Source organism: Phodopus roborovskii, unplaced genomic scaffold, assembly GCF_943737965.1.
Source record: "Phodopus roborovskii unplaced genomic scaffold, PHOROB, whole genome shotgun sequence".
Lineage (NCBI taxonomy): Eukaryota > Metazoa > Chordata > Mammalia > Rodentia > Cricetidae > Phodopus > Phodopus roborovskii.
The window spans coordinates 13,346,757-13,370,557 of NW_026126433.1; the positions used below are offsets into that span (position 1 = coordinate 13,346,757).

General features: G+C 35.1%; 1 protein-coding gene and 1 pseudogene across 1 annotated transcript in view; one reads left to right on the forward strand and one right to left on the reverse strand.

Moving 5' to 3' along the window:
- Naaladl2 (N-acetylated alpha-linked acidic dipeptidase like 2) overlaps nt 1-23,801 on the forward strand; it is a 659,654-nt gene that overhangs the window by 257,207 nt on the left and 378,646 nt on the right. The window lies entirely within an intron of this gene.
- LOC127223370 (60S ribosomal protein L15-like) lies at nt 12,995-13,690 on the reverse strand (annotated as a pseudogene).

The window sequence follows — 23,801 nt, forward strand, 5'->3', positions numbered from 1 at the left end:
CTCTGAACCTCATCTCTGAAAGGAAGGCTTTGCCATTTTATTGTGGGTCTGTGGCTAAGGTTTTGACATAACTATGGCTGTCAACAACACATGTTCATTCAGCAATTACTCATTCAGATCCTACAGTCCTCTATTACTCACAATCAAGATTTAATATATTTTCTTTAATCATGGAAAACTTTGTTTCTTATCATAGCAGCCTCATCACGTTAAAAAAGTCAACTATTTTGTATAGCTTAGAAGTTTCTTACTTATCATAATTTTAAGTTACATAAATAGTCCTCTTCATAACCAAGCTATATTGTACTTTAAATACTCATACAAAACTTTCTTTCCTTAACAACTTCACCATGTTAAAAAAGTCAACTATTTCTGAAAGACTAGAAATTTCTTAGTTTACTTACCATAATTTTAAGTTATAAAAATGTAAATATTCATGAGCTATGAATGCATTTTTGCCAACATTATGTGAATGCAATTCTTTTTCTTGTTTTTAAGCATAATTTAATCATGTAAAGTGGCAGGAAAAATTACTGACAAAATGATTTTAAAGACTTTTTTACTTGCCCTTTATTGGGAAAATACAAAATATAAGACAAAACTATAACTGGAAGTTTTAAGAGTCAGATTCATATTTCAAAAGGAATTTTCAGAAGTACTACTGAAAGGTGAATGTGAGGGACCCAGCATCGTACTTCCAAATCGATGCATTAATGATTCCAGACATCTTTGTAGGAATATTGTAAAACCTTTGCTAGGTGAAGTTGACAACTGGGGAAACACTTAGGCCTGTTTTACCTGGCATTCATATGTCACATTCATATAGCTAAAAAGTCACAGCAATGAGGAAAACCATTATTGGATCATAATAGCTAGTTTATTTTTCCTGTCCTTTTATGTCCTATTTTTTAAATTATTTTTTATTTAAGTGGAAGAAAATCTTATTTTATATTCCAATCCCAGTTCCTTCTCCCTCCTGTCCTCCCATTCCTCCCATTCCCCCCACCATCTTCCCATCCCACCCTCAAGCCACTCCTCAGGGTGATTCTTCTGTCAGAAACCCCATAGATTGCCAAAGACCCCCTCCCCCTGTGAAACCCAAATTCACAGGACCTGGTTCAGTCTTAAACTGTCATCTGTGAGCTCCCACTTGCTCAGGTCAGCTGTTTCTATGAGTTTCCCCAGCATGGACTTGATACCTTTGCTCATCACTCCTCCCTCATATTCAAGTACAGCTCAGCTGTGAATCTCTGTTTCTGCTTCTACCAGCTACTGGATAAAGGCTCTATGATGGCATTTAAGATGGTCATCAATGTCATTATAGGGGAAAAGCATTTAAGGTAGCCTTTTCACACTATTGCTTATATTCTTAGTTGAGGTCATCCTTGTGGATCTCTGAAGATTTCCCTAGTGCCAGCTTTCTCTTTGAGCCCATAACAGCTCCCTCTCTTAAAGTATCTCTTTCCTTGTTCTCCTTCTCTGTTCTTCCCTCTCTAGAACTTTCCTGATTCCTCATATTATCCTCCCTCCCTTCTCTCTGCCTCTTTCTCCTACCTCTTTCTACCCCTCCACAGTGCTCCCAATTTACTCAGGAGATCTTGTCCCTTTCCCCTTCTAGGGGGTCCACGTATGTCTCTCTTTGTGTCCTCCTTGTTTCCTAGCTTCTCTGAGATTGTAGATTGTCTGGTTATTCTTTGCTCTATGTCAAATATTCACTTTTAAGTTAGTACATACCTCATTCAGGATGGTTTCTTCTACTTCCATCTGTTTCCCTGCGAATTTCAAGATTTTTTTTTTCCTACTGAGTAGTACCCCACTGTGTAAATGTACCATATTTTCTTTATCCATTCTTTGGTAGAGTGGCATCTAGGTTGCTTCCAGGTTCTGGTATAACAAATAATGCTGTGGTGAACATAGGTGAACATATGTCCTTGTGGTACAATATTCATTCTTTGGTTATAAGATTAAGAGTGAAATTACTAGATCTTGAGGTAGACTGATTCCCAGTTTGCAGAGGAACCATCATACTGATCTCCAAAATGGCTGAATAAGTTTGCATTCCCATAAGCAATGGAGTAGTTTGCCCCTTTCTCCACATCCTCTCCAGTATAAACTGCCTTTGTTGTTTTTTTGTTTTTGTTATTGTTGTTGGGTTTTTTGTTTGTTTGTTTGTTTTTTGTTGTTTAAGCATTCTGACAGGTATAAGATGGTATCTCGGAGTTATTTGGAAAACCAAAAGACCCAGGATAGCCAAAACAACCCTGTAAAATAAAGGAATTTCAGGATGCATCACCATCCCTGACTTCAAGCTCTACTATATAGCTATAATAATGAAAACAGCCTGGTTGGCATGAAAACAGATGGACCAATGGAATTTAATTGAAGACCCTAATATTAATCCACACACCTATGAACATCTGTTTTTTGATAGAAGCTAAAATTATACAATGGAACGAGGAAAGCATCTTTAACAAACAAACAGTACTGGCATAACTGGATGCTGACATGTAGAAGATTGCAGATAGATTCATATCCGTTGCTATGCACAAAACTTAAGTCCAAATGAATCAAAGACCTCAACATAAATTCAACCACACTGAGCCTCTTGAAGAGAAAGTAGAAAGGACCCTTGAAAGATTTAGCACAGGAGATCACTGCCTGAACATAGCACAGAAACTGAGATTGACATTTATGGACCTCGTGAAACTGAGAAATTTCTGTAAGGTAAAGGACACAATCAATAAGACATAATAGCAACATACAGAATGGGAACAGAAATTCACCAACCCCACATTAGACATAGGGCTGATCTCCAAAATATACAAAGAACTCAAGAAGCTAGTCACCAAAACACCAAATAATCCAATTAAAAAGTCGGGTACAGATCTAAATAGAGAATTCTCAATAGAGGAATCTCAAATGGCCAAAAGGCATTTAAATAGTTGCTCAACATCTCTAGCCATCAGGGAAATGCAAATTATGTTACATTTCTTAAAAGCATTTCTACATACTCCTTTTACCTTCCTCAAATGTGATAGCTTTCAAGTAAACATGCTCCAAATAGGATTTGATTTCCCTTTGTAACAATCACATTGTTGACTGAGCATGTTAATTACAGGGCCCTCAGACAGCATATTTTGATGAGGATTTATCACACCACATAGATCCACATACAATTTTCATGAAAACATTCCTTAAAACTTGGGTATACCTTTCAAATGTTCCCTCATTATATTTAAAGACCACAGATGGCAGAGATTTAGTCCATCAGGAACAAGCACAGAGAACTATGAGGCAGCAAATGCTGTAGCAGAAAGTTGACAGAATGCAGAATCTTCAGCTATACTGACTTACTCTTTTATTCAACAAATGTTTAGGAACTAGCCACATGTGCCAGCCATTCTGTTAAAGCTGGAAAAACCATAGCAAGCAAAAATACATGCTATCTTTTCTCTTAGAGCTTTCAGTCTGGAAGGCAAGATGGTTACTCTAAGAATTTCTTAATGTAGATGCAGAATTTTAATATATGATATAATTTGCCTATAGAATTAGGTTCTGACCTAAGCACAGGCAAAAATCACAGAAGACTTTGCTCTGAAATAATTAGTAGTCTTTGAAACAAATGTTAGCCTAACTAGTGAACTTATAGGACTTCTAGATGGAAACCATGACTCATGCATTGCAATGCTATGAAGAAAAAAATCATGCTAGAATGGAGGAAACTAAGGAAGTGTTATTAATCTGCACTGAACTAAGTCAATCAAAATCCATGCATGAATAGGTTAGGTGCTCATAAGACTAAAACCTCAAGTGAGAATCTATTGGTAGTTGATGGCTGCTTCCACATAGTCATGGGTATGGCCCCTATTAATTTGTGCACGCAGAAGTAGGGGTATGCCCTGGTTGATGCATATGTGTGCATCACTAATTGTACTCAGTAGGGTACATTGAAGAGGTTGTTTAATTGGGAAGATTGGAAATCTAAGAGGGGTTGTAAGTGGAATGACTGTGATCAAAATACATAATATTCAGATACAAAATCTCATAAAAAATAGTTTTTAGAAAATAAATGTCTTTTATCTTGTATGGAGAACTTGGGGAAGAACATGATGATCTTTGAAAAAAATAATGTCACAGTGTTCATATGTCATTTTCAGGACTCTGGTCTTGAACATAGTACAATAAGAAACTTTTGAGATGTTATAAAGATCATATAGTTCAAAAACAGTTATCATGGCTCCATTTTTGAAGACATTAAAAGAGCAGGTAGTAAAACTAAGAAAGTTTCCATCAATAGTTCAGGATTGATAGTTTCCTCAAAAGAAGAAATGGTCAGGATTTAAATCAGTAGATGGTATCAATAAATAGTATCTGCCTTATCTAATAAACTGGACTGATAGTGACCTTCTTTTCTACATATGTGACCCCATCTTATGTCAGATAGTCAAAGGTAAAAAGGGGGGACAATGCACTAAGGAGAAACTATGTAGAGAGTAGCTGCCTGTGATTCTTCTCTTCATTTGCTTAGTTAAGAACAGTGATAATTTTCAGTATGCAGTAAAAGAGATGTATTCTGCTGTATATAGTGTACTGAAGTTCAAAGGAGAAAGTAAACAACAGGCTGTTAGAAATGAGTCAACTCCATTTTTATGAAAAGTGAAGATATAGGTGCAGATGGAATGTCTCACTTGGCAAAAGAAGTAAAAATATGAGAGTAAGGGATGGAATTGGTGATTCTCCTACCTGAAACAAACTGTATACAGATGATGTATAGACATATAAAGATGAGAGATTGAAGAGAATTACTCTCATCTTTGCATCACCTGTTGATTATACAGAAAAGTAAGGAAACAGGACTATGAAAATCCATTTTATGTTAAAAGACTGTACAAATTCAGAAAAAAAAATGTTTTTTCTTTGATAATGAACTATTTCCCAAACAACTGAGTTGTATCAGAGACTAACTTGTTATTTTATAGTTTTAATAGCAGAAATGTACATTGTCAGAACCACAGTGACTCACTATGTATTAGCTCTAAGAAGGTTTAAGAAAGAAGCCAAAGTTTGGTCTCCATATCCCACATGTTGAAAGACTAGAGTTAAGTAATGAAAGTAATGAATTAACATATTTCTCTAAATTAAAATGCTAGAATGTTCTACATAGTACTTCAGACAGCAGGGTTCTTCTGAATGCTTCCACAAAGGAGAACTGTCTCGATCAGAATCAATACTTTTAGAAGTTGTTTGACATAAAGTTGGCCTGTTATTTGTATTTAATTAGATCAGCTGGTATATTTATGTTGATTTCTGAAAAAATATTCACCTGAGTTATATAAAAAGTATTGTAAGTCTTCTATGCCCCTTTCCATACAGATATGTGCATGTGTATGTGTGAATATTACACACATATTTTATAATTTTTGTCCATTTATATTATATAAAAAGTGACATATTTAAATTATAAAATATACACAAAATGTCACCAATTTTCTCTTTTTTCTTAGAGAAAATTTGTATAGTTCATATCCTGTTGTTGTATTGAGAAACACTTGGTACTAGAATTTAGTATAAGAATATTTTCAGTAAATGGTGTGTATAAAAGAGGGAAAATAGTACTACACCACAGAACAATTTCGCCAAGTCATGTGGTAGTTTTTCTTTGTATAATTAGGATGGAGGTCATTCTCAGACACTAGCTAGTCTTACAAAATAACAGCTATTTTTAAAAACCAAATTTCAGCACTATCATTATAAAATATAAAAATATAAAAATAAAATCCCAGATGGTATTGTGAACATTCTCATTAAGGAGTCAGTTTAATCATTACATAAGGGTCAAATGAATACTGAGATAAGTATCTAAACAGAGAGAAAATAAACAAGCTATCTCTTTATAAGTGTGCACACTTGCCTCTCATTAAAAAAAATAAATGACATCTTTTTAAAGTTTACTTATGGATACAAGCATTTGGATATTGTGTCAAATTCAAATTACTTTTATGCTTAGAAACAACATGAATTCTTTTTAATTAAAATATTTTAAACATTTATTATGTGGAAATGGTACTTATGTGATCAATATCTGAAATGAATTTATCATTTAGAAATTGCTATGATGCAAGCAATCCCCAAAACCCTTGCTACCAGGTAAGCTATCATAGAGGTCTTAGAAAGTGGATATATACAGAGCAAAATTAATATCTCCAATTGTATTTTAAAATGAACTGAAAACTCACAGAAAAGCTAGGGTGAAGCAAACGGTTAGTACACACAGTCCCAGCTACAAGCAGGTTAACATTGTGTTTGCCATTTCCTGGGTCATTTTTACCAGCCGTGACTTATGAGTTATGGTTTGAAGCTAGGGAGCCTACAAAACTGCTCAACATCATACATTTGTTTCACAGGAAATAATCAGGGTAATATGCCTCATCAATAACTATAGCTGGCCAGGTCTGTTAGCAGCCATAGGCTCATTTGTACATATTGGACAGAGAACACAAAGAATCAGAATGCTTCTCAACAATGAGTAACAGATTAAGGCCATAAGAATGTCAGCCACTCATGTATTTTACCACATAAGTTCTTAGTTTGTGATGGCTGAAATGTATTTATGATCATGTGGATTTGGTATCTTCTTTTAACTCTATTTGCTCATGTTAACACATGTATAATTATTAATGACTACATAACCTGAAATACTTTAGTATGCTTTGTTTATATTTTTGAGCAATACACTTATTTATCTTTTAAAATAAAATTAATATTCTCAAAGTAAGTTATTTTCCAAACTTAAAAGTACAACTCTTTGTTATGACGTTAATAAATCAGGCTAAACTTTAGTACAAATGATTTCAAAATTCAATTCAAATACAAAAGTTAATTTTGGAGTGCATTAAAATCATGTTCTTAAAACTGTGATAATTAAAAGTAAATAAGAAAAAGACACATTCCTGACTTTGGCCTTAGTGTAGACCAAAGATCAAAATCGTTTAGGTAAAGGAACTACAAAACTGCAAGATAAGAACACTGTAGGGAGCCATGGGATGGTGCTTACAGTTCCTTTGAACATGAAACAAAAGTTGGAAAAAGTGTGAGTGGGAAAATTATTAGTCAGCCTCCTTTGGACACTCAGAGTAGAATTAGAATAAATGTTAAGACTGCATGAAACAGTATTTATCTCTACTATATGAATGGAATTTGGGAGCCCATTTCACATAGAGGTATACTCTCTTAGCCTAGACACATGGGGGAGAGCCTAGGCCCTGCTCCAAATGATATGACACTTTGAAGATCACCATGGAAGGTCTCACCCTCCCTTAGGAGGAGCAGATAGGGGATGGGATGAGGGCTGGGGGGGGCAGGGATCAAGGGAGGACAGGAGGGTGAGGGAACTGGGATTGATATGTAAAACAAGCTTGTTTCAAATTTAAATTTATATATATATATATACATATATATATATATATATATATAAATGGATCAGAGGAAATCACTTTGTAGGAGAAGATTTCTGATGGGGTTAGAGCTATACAATAACCTTGACTTTTACTCTTGAACTTTCCCCTCTATCTCTGTGTAAAATATGTCTATGAATCCCTCTTTACACATGCATGCACTTTTGAAGGTAATAAAAAGGAAAGAATATAGAATGTGACATTGCTAAAAAAAGTGAAACAACTCAAACACCATTTATGTATAAAGGGTTAATATCAACACAGCCAGAAATACAAATAACTAACAAACATCACATATAAATGCTAAACAGCATAACAGAGATATCAATTACAATTTATCAAGCCATAAAGCATAATATAATAGAAAATTAAAGAGAACATAACTTCTTTTAAATGTGTGGGAGAGATTCCTGGGGAGGTGGTCCAGTGCCAAATGTTGAGGCCTGAAAACATACATATGTTAGCATTATATGGTTAGGGAAGGATACACTGAGTAATTTATCTGCATTTGCATATACATATGTGCACACAAAAGCAATTAGTGGACAATAAGGCCATGGATTTGAAGGAGAGTAGGGAGGAGCATCTGGGAGGTTGAGAGAGAGGAAATGCAAGGAAAAAATTATTGTATTATATTATAACCTTCAAAATAAAAATAAGTAAAATAAAACATACTATAAAAACAGCCCTTTCACAAAGCCAAATACAAGACAGGGTGAAATCAGTAGTATAAAGATGTTACATAGTACAATCATTTCAGCTGAACATAGATTCAACAAATATATGAATATGTGCAAAGTCTCACCTTCAAAAGATGCCCTCATGGTTTACTAACAGCCAAAAAGTAAAACAACAACAAAAAACAGGTGCCAGGTGCCAGGAGATGGTAGCACATGCCTTTAATTGCAGCACTGCAGGCATTGGCAGGTGGCTCTTTGTGAGTTCGAGGCCAGGCTTGTCTACAAGAGCTAGTTCCAGGAGAGGCTTCAAAACTACACAGAAACCATGTGTTGAAAAACAAAAACAAAAACAAACAAACAAAAAAAAAAGAGGAACAAAAGTCACTCACTACTTTGGCATTGAGTAAGATATAAAGTGTTTTATCATGACTAAAAGCAAAATACAAAATGGTGATTCATTTAGAAATATGTAAGCACTACTGTTCATAATTAGACAAAGAAAATTATTTACTAGGAGAACATCATCTATTCTCTGAAGACTGCTATTTCTAATGAGTTTATCAATAATTCCTCACTTGAAATAGTGTCATGAAAACCCAGCTAATTGCTTTAAGCAACTTTGAGCTTTTGTTATTGTCACCAAATGACAAAGTTTTTGTAAGAATTGTGCTAACAATACTTCTGACATTAAAGAGAAATAAGGCCTTTACCCTTTTGAAATATTTATTGTAGGAAAATGCTACAGATACAATGTGTATAACAACAATTTGTATAACTACAATAACAAATTTTTGCTGGCATGGAAATGGTAAGTCCAATCTAGTAGTTCGTGTTACATCACTCCATAATAATAGGACCAATTATACACTTGAGAGAATAAATTACTTGTGTGTTAAAATGTGTCAAAACAGGTTTTTGATACTATGATACATGAAGTCTGTGGATAATAATGTGTGAATGTGAACACCAATATGAAGCTGAGCCATGGAGATAATTATGCTAATTATTGCTATAGAATATTATCTTTGAAACTTAAAAGGCTCAAGAAACATAATGTCACAGAATCACCCATTGCTCAATTGGACTTTGTGGAACACTAAACCCTTTAGTATATTAGGTTATATTTATAAGTTTCTTTACAAATCCATTTATAAGTTTGGGTTGAAAACCAACAGCCTAATGTAAAAGGAAAATAAAAAACATAAGATATCTATAGAGTAAGCACAAATCATAGGCTTGTGAAATATGCAATACACATTCAATGCTTACTCCTTATGTATGACATGACCAGGCAATATAAAATAATATGTGTCTATTCTAATCCATTACTCAGACATTTCAGAGTAAACAATCATTGAACTAATTCTGAAAGTGGACATAATTAACAGCATTAATCATCAGCTATAAATGATTAATTCAATAATAGTCCTGGAAGAAAAATTTTTCATTGAATACTCATCATCATAATGTTGTCAACTAGAATGTATGATTCAATCAAGTAATTAAAAAATGATTAAGTTCAGTTAATACTGTTAAGATGCATCAACTTGTACATCATAGGATAATGAGTTTTAAAAAGCCAATTCAGAAATTATAACTGATTTGAATTTCTGGGGCATAAACCAATTAGTCCCCCACATACCCCCATATAAGCTCTGGATCATCAACACTATGCTGTAAACATTTTTAATAGAATTCATAATAAAGACAAGAACACACATAAAATAAGGTTAAAAATCAATCCTTTATAAAGATATTTTATCACTCTGATACAAATAAATGATACCTTAATATGTAAGACACTTTATTTCATTTGCTATCAAGAATGACAAAAACCTATAAATACCGTGGTTAGGAAAACAAGGACAGAAAGCTAGCTGTGCCAAAGTATTTCCTGTATATTTTGCATGCCTGCAAAAAGCTGCAAATTAGCCTTAACATATTCCTTGATACATGCTGGCAACAGTCAGAGTTGTAGTAAAGTAATGTAACTGAACAGGAAGGGGTGGAGGGGAGGGAGAAAGGTACCTAGATCTCTGCACTTGCCTGAGTTTAGGGCTAGTTTTAAGTTATCTGGAGAGCAAAAGTTGACATGGAAGTGAGGAAAAAGCATCAAGAAACGCTCTTGAAATAAAGATATAAAACTACTTTTCATAATTTGAAAGCTTTAACAAAAACATTGAAGTTATTTCTGCCTGCTGATTGTTGGATTTCATCATGCTGCCTCAAGGCAAGAAGTCCTTTATTGGATAGATTAACACACGTTTGTTTTCTTATTTGAAACATCTGCTGAGTTATTCAGCTGAACACAAAACAGGCATGTTTCATTTTCATCAGGTTATTTTGACTGCATGCTTATTGGATTCAATGTAAGTCCTTTTAGAAGTAGTATGTGTCTGGCTCAAATTTCTATAGTATATTGGATGCTTGTATCCTTCTCTTATGCTCCAATAAACAGGAATTTTGGTAGATTCATGGCCAGCACCATGTCCCTGCTCTGAGTAATGCAACATATAAAATAAGTATAAATAAAATATAACATTGCCTTGTTCAGTTCCTCAGCACCTGTGGAAGATGTCATGCCAGCCCTCATTTTGAATCTAGAAGTAATTGTAAACAATAGCCTATTGGGGTTGGTATATAAAAACTGTGGGGTCAATGACTGTGATTTTCAAAGTGAAGAGCTTAGATAATTGAAAAGGAAAAGGATGGTGAAATCAGTAGGCTGATTTTCCACTGTGTTGGGTATTACTTTGACAAGGCAGGGATTCTACAATAGATCAGTTGGGGTACTCAAATTATTTCAGTTTTATAGTCTATTTGAGATGTAAAAGTGCTTGAATTTTTGCACAAACTCCTGAGCAATGAACTGCATTACATTATTCCTTAAAATGTATCAGTTTGGTAAGCTTTTCAATAATTTAGTTGTATTTCCTGTATTTTTGTTTATCAAAAGTCAAAACAGAACAAAAATTTACAAAAACTTCCAAGCATGTAAAATTAAAAGTGATCTGTGGGCTGGATATTTCAATCATCAGTTACGAGCATTACTTTTCTTGCAGAAGAGACCAGCCAGTTCCCAGCACTCACATACATAGTGGCTTAAAACTGTCCAAACTCCAGTTATAGGAGATCTGGTACATTCGTCAAGGCATCTGTGGGCACAAGGCACACAGGTAGTATGTGAATACATGAAGGAACAACACACATGCATATAAAATTAAAATAAATACTTTTTGAGAAATTGTATTGAAATATTCCTGAAAAAAGTTATTCAGCTATTTTATCTTGTAGCACAGCTTAGGCTACTCTGAACATACTGTTATTTGGGAACATTCCTTCTGATCTAAGTGTCTTCTGCAGCAGACCTGTAACAATTAGAATGCAAAATTATGTTGTCTTAGTTTATTTTCTCTCTCATCCTTTATATGAATGTTTAAATTATTGCTTCATATTTTACATGGTGCTTTGGTTATAAGCATTTTTTAAAGAAAATTCAATCTGTTTGTGACTTGTAAAAGTATGGGAGGAAAATAAAAACTGTTTGTAGCTGAGGTACTTAGGCAATAGGGGAACCTCACCATGCTTCATGGAAGAACTAATTCTTTCTTTTCCAAGAAAAGGTCAAAAAAAAAAAAAAAAAAAAAAAAAAAAAAAAAAGAATATCAATGAACAAGCAGTTACAATAAAACTACTAGACCTTTGCCAAAATCACCATAAAAGTCTAAGATAGGGCATATGCCCAAATAACGAAAATTGTATCTGAAATTCTGAATGGGAACTCAAGTTTGGGGTTGACATTCTAAACCTCAATGCAAACACTGAAATCTTAGAAATTTTCAAACAAGGCTAATTGTCAAAATCTGCATGGCTTTGTGAAGGTAAAAGTACCAGGATATATACAAGTCCAGAGATCTCCATAGTTTAATTACAATGAAAGCATATTGGTTTTTTAAGAGGCTTTTGCGATTCTTGACTCCTTTGGCTCTTTTACCATGTTGTGACACAGCTCTTTTGAATTTAGAATGTTTCTCTCTACTTAGTTACTTTTTCCTGTTGCTGTGATAAAATATCTTGAGTTAGGTAATTTAATAAAGAAGGGGTTTATTCTGGCTCATATTTTGAGGCTACAGTCCAGCATGGTGGAAAATGCAATGGCAGCTACGGTTTGAAAAGACAATCAGGAATCAGGGATAAATTAATGGTTCGACTGGACTCATTGTCCACGTTTTACACAACCTAGGATCCTGATCAAGGAAATGTTCCACCTAAATATAAGAAACACTTTTCTATATAGATTAACTTAATCAAAATAATCCTTCTCAGATATTCTCAAAGGCTAGCACTATTCTAACACCTCACAAACAGCTACCACTAAACACCACACTCCTTACAACCACTGGAAAGTGAATAGCTTGGATGATGTCCTTTGAAGACTTTAGCTAATTTCGTGTATAAATTTTTTTTAAAAGAAATCAAGGATAAAGATAGACTAGAACATGTTGAACAATCATGATATTTTCCTATAAAATGTTGAATGTTCCAGGCTTGCCTATATTTATTAAAATTAAACATGATGTTAAGTATACATTTAGAACAAGATTTATTTTAACTTTGGAACATAAAAGTAATGAATTCTAATTTTAAAACTTTCTTTTAATAGCCATTGTAATCAAGTTTTAAAAAGATTATTGGAGACATTTCTTTAAAAGATAATTGTTTAAAAGTGATATTGTAGTAATTTTTGTTCTAAGACTAATCCTAAAGAACGTGATAATGTTGGGCATTTCCATTTTGGATTACACATTGGTGCCTGAAGTGCATGATCATTATAAAGTTATTTTATGTCTTTTTTCAACTGTCCTAAATTGTTTATTGGGTATGAAATTTTACAAACATTGCATATATTAGCGGTAACGGTGGAGCTGCAGAGTGTTGCGCCTTCTCCAGGCTGCACGACGAGAGCCGCCAATAGTGTGGTAGAACTTGTGGCCCTTTCCAAGGCCACGGCTCTTGCTGTCAGCAGATGTCAGCCCAGGCATCTCTCTGTGCTTGTGGAATAGTTTGGTGATCCACTGCGTGTCAGGGTTCCTTCTGATAGCTTTATGGAATGGATCAATGAGTATAACCTCAAAAAACTTATACCCAGTATAAGTAAGAACCCAGTAAGAATTGAGGACTCTTAAAGCTCCACAATGATGGCCAGCAATCTCCTCAGCAAGAGACTGAAGGCTTCAGGTAAACTTTAGCTGGTTAACACCATGATGGACAGGCTTGCTGTAAGTTGCACCCTTAGGAACTGGGCGTTTGCCTCCACCACGGCGGACTCGATTCCAATATAAGACATAACCTTGCTTGGCCTTGTACCCCAGCCTTCGCGCTTTATCGGGCCGGGTGGGGCGGGGAGCCCTGTGCAGCGCAGAGAGCTGGCAGTATTGCCAATTGCCAGCACCGGACCTTCAGCAGAAAGTGCATCACTTCGGACTGCTTCTTCCACCATAGCTCCTGGATGTATTTGTATGCGCCCATCTTGGCTCACCTGATGGCTGCCGCCAGAGGAAAGGCTATTTTATGTTTTAATACAGCAAATTATTTCCTTGACAAAATAATGTCAAAACAGGGACCAGGGGTTAAATCTAATTGGCAATAAAATTGGTAGAAAGCTTTTGTTATTACATACTTCTATAATATTACATATTACAACTTCTATATAAAATGTCAGGGATTTTTGTTATCTTTAACAGTAAAAGTATTCTGATCATATTTAAGTTTGTAAGTAGTGAATAATGTTATATGTAACATTTGTAAAATGGATATGTGATAAAATTCAGTGTCTCCACTTTGTTGTAATTATAGCTTTATTTACATAAGTATTTTACATTTTAGGGAGTGATTTTCAAATTATTTCATACACACGCACACTTGTTTGAATGCATGCACAGTTCCGGCATGCATTTCACTCCCACAAAAGATATGTGTCTAAGGTAGATGTCTTAGTTAGAATTCCTATTCCTGCAGCAAAACACTATGAAAAAAAGGCAAGTTGGGAGGAAAGGTTTTATTTGGCTTACACATCAGCATTGATGTTCATCACTGAAGGAAGCCAGAACAGGAACTCAAAGAAGACAGGCCATCGAGGCGAGTTGATTACTGGCTTATTTTCCCTGTACTGTTCAGCCAGCTTTTTTTTTTTTTTTATAGAAGCCATGTCTATCAGCCCAGAGATGGCATAACCCACCATGACATAGGCCCTTCCACATCGATTACTAATTGAGGAAAATGCTCTTGTGTATGCATTTTCTCAACAGAGGTTCTTTCCTCTCTGATGACTCTGGTCATCAGCCAGTATAGTAGATAAAGGTGTTTTGTTTACTAACTAGCAAGTTACATTGGCCTTGCCTTTATTTTTATTTTCCCCACAGAAGGTACAGTGCCACGAAATATATTTACAACAGGAATAAAATTTTCAGTGGATAATCTTTAGTTTTACCTTGATGTGATTTGAAACCACCTGAATGGCACACCTCTGGGAATCTCTGACAGGACATTTCTATAAAAGTTTAACTGAGGGAGGAAAGCCAACCCTAAATGTGGGCAGCACTGTTACGTGGTATAATCCCAGACTGAAGATAAAGCAAGGAAAGTAAGACAGCCAGACTGATGACATTCTCCTTTCTTTGCTTCATGGTCCACTATACATGTGAGCTAGTTCATCCTGCCACAGCTGTAAGCCACCTCTACTGTCATATATTCCTTGCTAAGATGGACTGTGCCTTCTAAAAAATGAATCAAGATAAGCATTTCTTCTTCCTTGGGTTGCTTATTGTGAGATATAGTGTTGTGACAATGAGTGAAGTAATTAATTCACTACCTCTATCCTGTCCTATCAAATTAGGGCTTGTGAAGTGTGAGGAGTTTGGTAATTTGTTTTAATTTTCCATCTAGGTACTTGGTACACAGGCAAGAAGACAGGGGTTCATATCTAAGAACCCATATATAAAACTAGGTTTGTCTGTGAACACCTGTAACCCCAAGCTAGGGAGTAGTGTGTAGAGAGGAGGGTCACTAGGATTTGCTAGCCAACACTCTAGCTCCAGGGTTACTGGGAGCCTCTGTCCTAAGGAACTGAGACTCACAGTAATAGAGCAGGACACCTGACCTGGTTTCTAGGTGTACTACTACTACACATACACACACACATGTGCACACTACACATACACACACACTCCCTCACATATTCATACACACATTCTCTCTATTTATACCTACCTCCACTACATACACACTTGCAGAATTGAATCTAGGTGAAATATGTCTTCAAGATGTGAATAAATCTTAAAGACACATGTCATTTATTAACATTGTAAGGTGGTAATGACACAACAAAAAAAATGCATTTTGTAAATACATTAAACAATTCTTTTCCAAGCATGGGTTTCAGGGTGAAGGCTGTCATGTTTATTAATTAGCACACAAACAATAAAACTGTTCATGTCCTAGGAATGTCCAATGCATAAAAAGATAAAGCAGTGTCAGAAGAGCAGGACTAAACCACAGTATCTGCCCACTCTGTATCACATTCCAGGGGGCAAAATAATGTTGCAGAAAGCTGCCACTAATTACAGAAATATACCTTAAAGCAATACTCCTTGTCAACCTAGAAATCATCCTTGTTGCAGATGGAAGAGGGAGAAACTATTATCCTTAAGGAATAATCATGCACATGTGGGCTATACAATAAAGATATGAAGAGAAAAACTAGAAAAAGCACCATTTTGTATAGCTGAGCTGGTACAATCTAATTACATAACTTTGTTCAAAATAAATAAAAAGAGTCCTCAAACAGGAGCTCTTGAAGACAACATTTGTCACCCATACTTTGTTCCAAATTTTCCTGGAAATTGGAGTGGCCACCACTGTTTCCTAATTGCCTTATCTTTAGGGAAAATCTTTTGCTCATATCTTCATGACAAAGAGGTTTCTTTGCAACATAGAGTCAGGGACCTGCTTGCCTTTGTCTTTCAGTCCTTCTACACATTCTCAAAACATGGGCATGATATTCTGCTTTGCATGCAAAATAAATTATCTCCTGGGATGATTAAAGAATATTCTCTTCTTTAATTGCAAAGCTAATGAAAAGTTGTGAAAGCATATTTTATGCTTAAAAAATAAAGAAAATATTCACAACCACATGTTTTCTGAAGTAAATATTATAAGGAAAAGAGACCCTCTGCCCTTGTTTTCAAATTTTTATTTATTTTAATTGAAACAATTCATAATTTCACAATTTCTCTTTCCTCCCTCCATACCTTCCTATGCCCTCCACACCCTATCAAATTGATTATCTCTCCTTTTTTTGGCTATTATCATTACATATAAATAAATAGATACAGAAAGACAACATGCTGAGTTTGTGTATGTGTTCCAGGATGACTACTTTGTACTGTATAACCAAGTAGGGGTCTCATTCCTCAATAAAGCTAATATTCCCTCTTGCAAAAATCATTGGTGGCCTATAGTTTTGTCTAGCAGTGGGCCTCTGAGATTTCCCCTCTCACATTAGCATATATATAGCTTCCCAGTTTCTAGGAGACAAACTCTATGCACAGCCCATTGTCCTCTGGTATTATAACCATTCAGCTCTTTCTTCCACAATCTTCCCTGATCCATTGATTCAGGAACTGTGCTGTTTGTGGGCCCACTGGGTTGAGCTTCCCATGACTCATTGTGTCCAAAGTGGTTTTCTGTGATATTCTTCATTTGTTGTAAAGAGAAACTTAAAGGGTGATAGCTACACTTACACATAAGTGTGTATGTGTAATATATAATTTTGATAAACATTAAACAATAGATAAAATATAAAATAATCCTTGATGCTTCATCAACCATCCTTGTTATTTGTTCCTCATCCCTTCCTCTCTGTCTGTATTGACCTTTTTACATCCTCTATTATCAGAGAGTTCCTGACCATGTTTACCTTTCTCCCTTCATATCTATTATTTATACTGCATTCCCATTTCTATCAACTTCTCTGTGATCCCTTGATATTTTTATGTTATTTCCATGGAATAGTTAGGGTTTCTAAAAAAGCAGAACATATAGCATAAAACTCTCTCTCCCCTTCTCTCTCCATATATGTATGCATAAAGGGAATTTTAGAATGGCTTATGTATTATATTCCAGCTAACCTAACAATGGCTGCCTATCAATGGAAGTTCGAAAAATCCATTAGCTGTTCAGTCCATGATACTGGATGTCTTCGCTGGTCTTCAGTATATGCCAGAATTCTGAAGACATTGGCTATAGTGCAATGAAAGAATGTATTTTTTAAGAGCTGGAGCTTGGGCCAGATCCAGCAGGGAAAGACAGAGAGTTGCCTTGTCCCAGATTAGATGGATGTTCCCAACTCAAAGGTGCAGAATACAAATGGGTCTTTCCACTTCCAAATAAAAAATCCTACAGATATGTGCCTAGTCATTGGGGTTTTAGTTAATTCCAGATGTATATAGAAAGATGACAACCAAGAATAGCCACCACATTGCATTTTACACCATGTTATAAACTCACACTTGGGGAACTGAAGTTAGGATTACAGATGATAGAGAATATTTATCAGCTGTCTTTCCATGTCTGAGTTACCTCACTCAGTATAATCTCTTCTAGGTCCATCCATTTATCTTTTCATGATTTCATTTTCTTTACAGCAGAATGGTATTCCAATGTGTATATGTACCACAGTTGCACTATCCATTCATCTATAGTTACTGTGAATAGAGCAGCAATGAACATTACTGAGTAAGTGGTCTTTCTGCAGAATGGGATTTCAAGCCCTTTGACATATGCCAAGGAAGTGTATAGTTGGGTAACAGGGTAGATTTAGTTTTATCTTTTGAATAGTCAACAACATTCTCTTTGGTCTTAATAATAAAATAACTGGGTGTCAGCTATCAGGGGGTAAAAGCTGAATTGGCCAGCCAATGCTCAGACCAAGGGGGCGATCCTGTCCTCAGACGACTCTCCTCAGACTACAATGAGCTCCTAGTTCTTCCTGCCTTATATTCCTCTCTGCCCAAGCCACATCCCTTCCTGTGTCCACCTCCTTAGTGCTGGGATTAAAGTCTTGTAACTCCCAAGTACTGAGATTATGAGTGCAAGGCACCTCTTCTTGGCTCTGTTTCTCTTTTATACTGGATAAATTTCTTGTAGGTTAGGGTGGCCTTGAACTAACAGAGAACCATCTGCCTTTCTCTTCCAAGTACTGGGATTAAAGGTGTATGTCACCACCGCCTGGCCTTTATGGCTACCTAGTGCGTCTAGCTCTGGATGCTAATCTTCAGGCAAGCTTTATTTGTTAGATCATAAACAAAACACCATCATACATAGTGGCTGCACCAGATTGCAGCTCACCAACAGTTAATGACTGTTTCTCTTTCACCACATCTTTACCATAATTTACTGTTAGTTGTTTTACTGATTCTAGACATTCTAACTGGGGTTGTCCTACCTTTTTCCCCCCAAGATAAATGTTGTTTCTGTCATTAAGACACAACAGTACTGGTTTTGTTAATACTGATACGAAACTTGATAGACTAGTTTATGTTAGTTTAATCCCAGAAGTCATTTGATCATTCTTATGTTTAATTTGTTGTTCATACTTGAGATTGATAAACAGTGTAGAAAAGCCACAAACTGCTCTGAAATACCTAGGTAGCTTATCGTAAAAATACCTTCATATTTAACATATAAGCTTATGGGAATGCCTGTAATTTTAAAAACATGTTTCAGGTGATTCTCTTTTTCCCAAGGCAAATTGTATCCATTATTATTATAAATACACGTTTCATTAACAACCATAGGATTTATGGAAGATTGTGAGCAGACAATCATTAACACTATACAAGAATTCCCAACTCTTAGTATAATGCTCCGAATGGGGAAAGTTTAGAACAATGCTTGCCGGCTCAGGTAAGCATATTGTTTAAAAACTTTTCATAATCCTGACTTTCAGAAAATAAAATGAAAATGGCAGACTCATGAGTCAAAAGACCACAGTCTGTTAGGAAAGGAGTTGCTGCTCTTTGGAGGAATGTCATCTCAGTGATGTCCCTGCAGAGTTCAGGTCTGAAGGCACACCAGCAAACTCAGTCTTAGAAGTCAGGCCCAACAGGTCCTTGGTTTTAAAGGAGTTAAGTCTATGTTATGTTGACAATGAAAATCGGAAGAGAACATAGAAATAAATTTTTGTTTGCTTGGAGGCAGACAGAAGTAGAAAGATCCCATCAGCCTTTAGAAAATAGAATTTGATTGTAAAGAATTCAGAAAAATCTTAAATCAAGTGTGATATAGACATTTACAACTTGGACAATAGGCTTTAAGCTGGTGTCATTTTCTAAAATGCAGGAAGATAGAGGGTATGAATTTGAGATAAAGCAAAGAAGGGTATATAAGACAGTTTTGAGAGAGGGAAAGAAAGGGAGAAATTTAATATTGTATTATCATTTTTAGAATAAAAGTAAAATAAAATGCAGTAGAGGTAAACAACTTCAGTGTGGGAACTAAAAAGTTAAGAATACTGATATCAGAAAAAAATTATACATGGATAGATGCAATGATTATTTCCTGTGAACCCTATATCTTTATAATTTTTCTGTCTTCCTCATACTACCAATAAGCAAAGTTATAACCTAAGACTATATGATACAGAATAAAGGAAACAGTTTATTGATCACAGTATTATATCACATATCTGTTATTAGAAAATAAATAAGAAGAGTTTTTCCTTGTAATATTGAGAAAATATATGAAAGCTAATCATATTGGCTGTTAAGAGTTGGTAATCTACTGAGTTGAACATTTTGTGAGATTTTAAAATTAAACACATGGATAATTCTTGGTAAGAACTCTCAGTCAACTGTCTGGTTTTTGGTAACTTTAATGCCAGAACATTCATTTGAGAGTGATGATGGAGAAGGTAATGATGATGTCGATGAAGAGTGAATCTTAGAAAAGATTCCTGTAGGCAAACGACATCATGGCATCAATTCAGGTGATAAAAAGTTATACACCTATTGTCAGAAACAGTGCCCAACAATTCACATCATATCAATAACATTCCATAGGCTGGACAGAAAGAGCCATGCCAATAACCATCTCAATTCTATTTGGCTTTAAGTCATTAGACATCATAGAAAAACCATAACACACACACACACACACACACACACACACACACACACACACACACACACAAAATAATGTTACCTCATGCCTGTCAGCTTCAAACCTTTCTTCTTACCTTTCTTCCACATCTTATGAAATTTAATTTAAATATTTTACTGGTTTTGTGAACCAAAGGTGCCAACCTTATCCAAGCATCCCTGTACACCACTCCTTTCAGGATCTGGAAAGAACCTAGAATTCAAATTCAACTTTGAAGTTACCCAGAAAGCATTTTGTCAAAAATTAAAAATGCAATTTAATACCTATTTCTAAATTCTCCAAGCTTGAATCTAGCCTTAAATATCATTGAAATACTCTTAAATTTAACAGTTAGTTACCTAGATTTCTAATGTTTTAGAAGGAAAAATAGTCGTAAAGGAATATCTTCTCTAATACTCTCTGAAATAAATTTGTTTTTTGCTAAACACATCACACCCTTTTCCATATATTCTTGTAATTGATGGTCAAGGGTATGTGACTCATGCATATGATTAAAAACAATCTCATGTTATTACATTATATATTGACAAATTTCCAGAGTAACACAAATAACGTTCCCTACACTGGCAAGAAGGAATGCACTTGATATTCATGCCTTCAAGTAGCTTTTACCTACTTCAAATTGTGGGTCATTTCATTACTTACATATTTAATGCCATTGAAAATATTAGATTTCTTCAAGGTAGTTGTAGCACACACCTTTAACCCAAGCACTTGGGGAGCATGGACAGTAGATCTCTGTAAGCTTTAGACAAATCTGGTCTACAAAGCATATCCCAGGACAGCCAGAGCTGTTACACAAAGAACCCCTGCATGAAAACCACACACACACACACACACACACACACACACACACACACACTCAGACAGACAGACAGACAGACAGATAGATATAGATATATAATTAGATTTCTTGATTTTTCACGCAAATTGGCTGGCATTTCCTTAGCCTTTTCCTATTTATCTTGAAATTTTGACCATTTTTGAAGAAAATGACATCTATTTCTAGAGGTGCAATTAACCAATGAAGTTAAATATCAAATGTATTTATTTAAAATATATCAATCCTTCATTCTCTCTGTCACAATTTTTTTATTACAATCATTTTACTGATGGATTTTTGTTTATGCGAATCTCCAGGATTAGGATCTTGCTTGTGTATTCTATCAACCTCAGTACTACCCCCTTTTTCAGTGTTTGTGTTACTGCCAATTTTCCCTTGTGAGGCATGTGTCATAAATCTTTTTTAAGTTTAAATGTGAAATATCATACAAAGACCACTGTGTGTAAAGCTTGGTCCATAGAATGTGCTCTTGGGATCTAAGAAACCAAATCAGAGAACTTTCTGTCCTGGTATGCAGTATTGAAGAGCTTTGTGATCTTTTTTGCTTCCTGCTCAAGAGATGTACGTTTTTGAACTTGTGTCCATGCTATACACTGACAATAACATGGTCAGTGGACCATGATTTCGAACCTCCAAATATGTGAGTCAAAGCATCTTTTCTCATTCTATAAGTTAATTGTATAGAATATTTTGTTAGTAACTGCAACCTGCTTACCATAGATACTTCTTTTAACTTTTACCTTTCTATTCCTAATCTCATGCAGATGTAAGGTTTTCCTCAAAATGAAAATAACTTCTGGGCAGTATGGTGAAAAAGTGTTAAATTTGCAGTTTAAGAGAATATTTATTTGGAGAGGTATTCAAGGATTTCTAAGACATAGAGTCCCTTATTTATAATATATAATAACATATGATGATTATAATAGAACAATTAGCAGTGGCTTTTAAATTGCATACACAAAATATTTGTGTGTATATGTATACATGTGATTATATACATATATGTATATCATAGAAGGAGAATGTGTATGCAATACACCAAGGTCCCTATTCTGATTTTACTCTCTTCTATATATCACTCCTACAAAATGTCTGAAATCCATTTCTGTAGTGCTACTTGCCCTTTCAAAGTCTTATAGAGTTCCCCTATTACTGATGTTCAACACAAGATTACTCCACAGCAAGGACACTGCAAGTCAAGTTTTAGCCTGTAATGTATGTGCTACCTTGAAGGTGAACTGGACTACGAGTACACCCTTTGGCTTCTTTATTTTGTATCACACTTCATTGAATATATGATTTATTTCTCCATAATCATCTGCTCTCTAGTTAACTTATTCTTCTGATAGTTTGAAATAGGACTGTAAAAGCCAGAATTATTCTATAACAGATGGAGCTAATGAGCAGTGATCTAAGATTTGCTTTGTAGAAGCCTTATTCCCCATGAAGAGACAACAAAGTTACTATGTGGCACTGTGCTCTGACAAGCAACATTTTACCATGCATGGGGTACTTGCTCCCGTTTTTATTTTTCTCATGGGTCTATTCTTACTCTGGAGTAAGATTTTAAATTTCCTCACTTATTTAAGGGCCTCAGCAATCCCTGTTTCTTCTAAGAATGAAAGAAACAGTGTGATGTCTAAAAGTAAAAAGAAAAATAAATAAAGACTTTTATCTGTGAATAAGATGGGACATATTTTTGAGTTCTTATAAAATTATACAAAGAAACTAAAAAGAAAGTTGAGAGCAATTTAAATTTTATTGAATTAGATTCAAGTTGCATAATATCACACAGTTTCAAAAGTTTGCCTTTCATGTGCTGTTTGAAGTGCTGAACACAGTTGCTGAAGATATCTTTGCTACCATTTAACAATAGTGTAGTTTACTGTCAGAGTGACTAGTATACTAATACTACAGTAGGCATAGTCATAGTTCCAACTGTGCCATTGAAACCTTTGTTCTAACTTCAAGGAAGACATTTTTAAGGAGGTAGTCTTTCAATGCATTGGAAAATATACATTATTAATAAGATAAACAAAATTAATAGTTTTTAATGTAGTCTCATAAAATAATGTGTTCCCATTATATTTTACTAATCTTTTGTCTTATTTTGAGTCTCATTGCATTGGTTACACTATAAATACTTTTGTAAGAATAGTATCATATTTATGTACTCAAAAAAATAATTAGTAATAGAATATGACATTTAGATGGACTTATTTTTATTTTTTATTTCATTTTACATTCCAATCATAGCTCTCCTCTTCCCACCCCTTCTCACCTCCTACCACCTCCCTGTCATCTCCCCCTAGCTCACACCTAATCCACTAAACCTCACAGGTAAGGACTCACATGAGGAATCAACATAGTCTGGCACAATAGGTTGGGGCAGGGCCTGGCCCCTCTTCTATACATTAAGGCTGAGCATGTCATTCCATCATGGGGAGTGGGCTTCGAAAAGTAAGCTCATGTACCAGGATAATATCACCTTCCTAATGCTACTGAGCATGGCATCCTATCCTTAGGAATGGACTCCAATAACTTAGCTCATGTACCAGGTTTGTATCGTGGTCTACTGCTAGGAGCCTCACAGCTAGTTCAAGC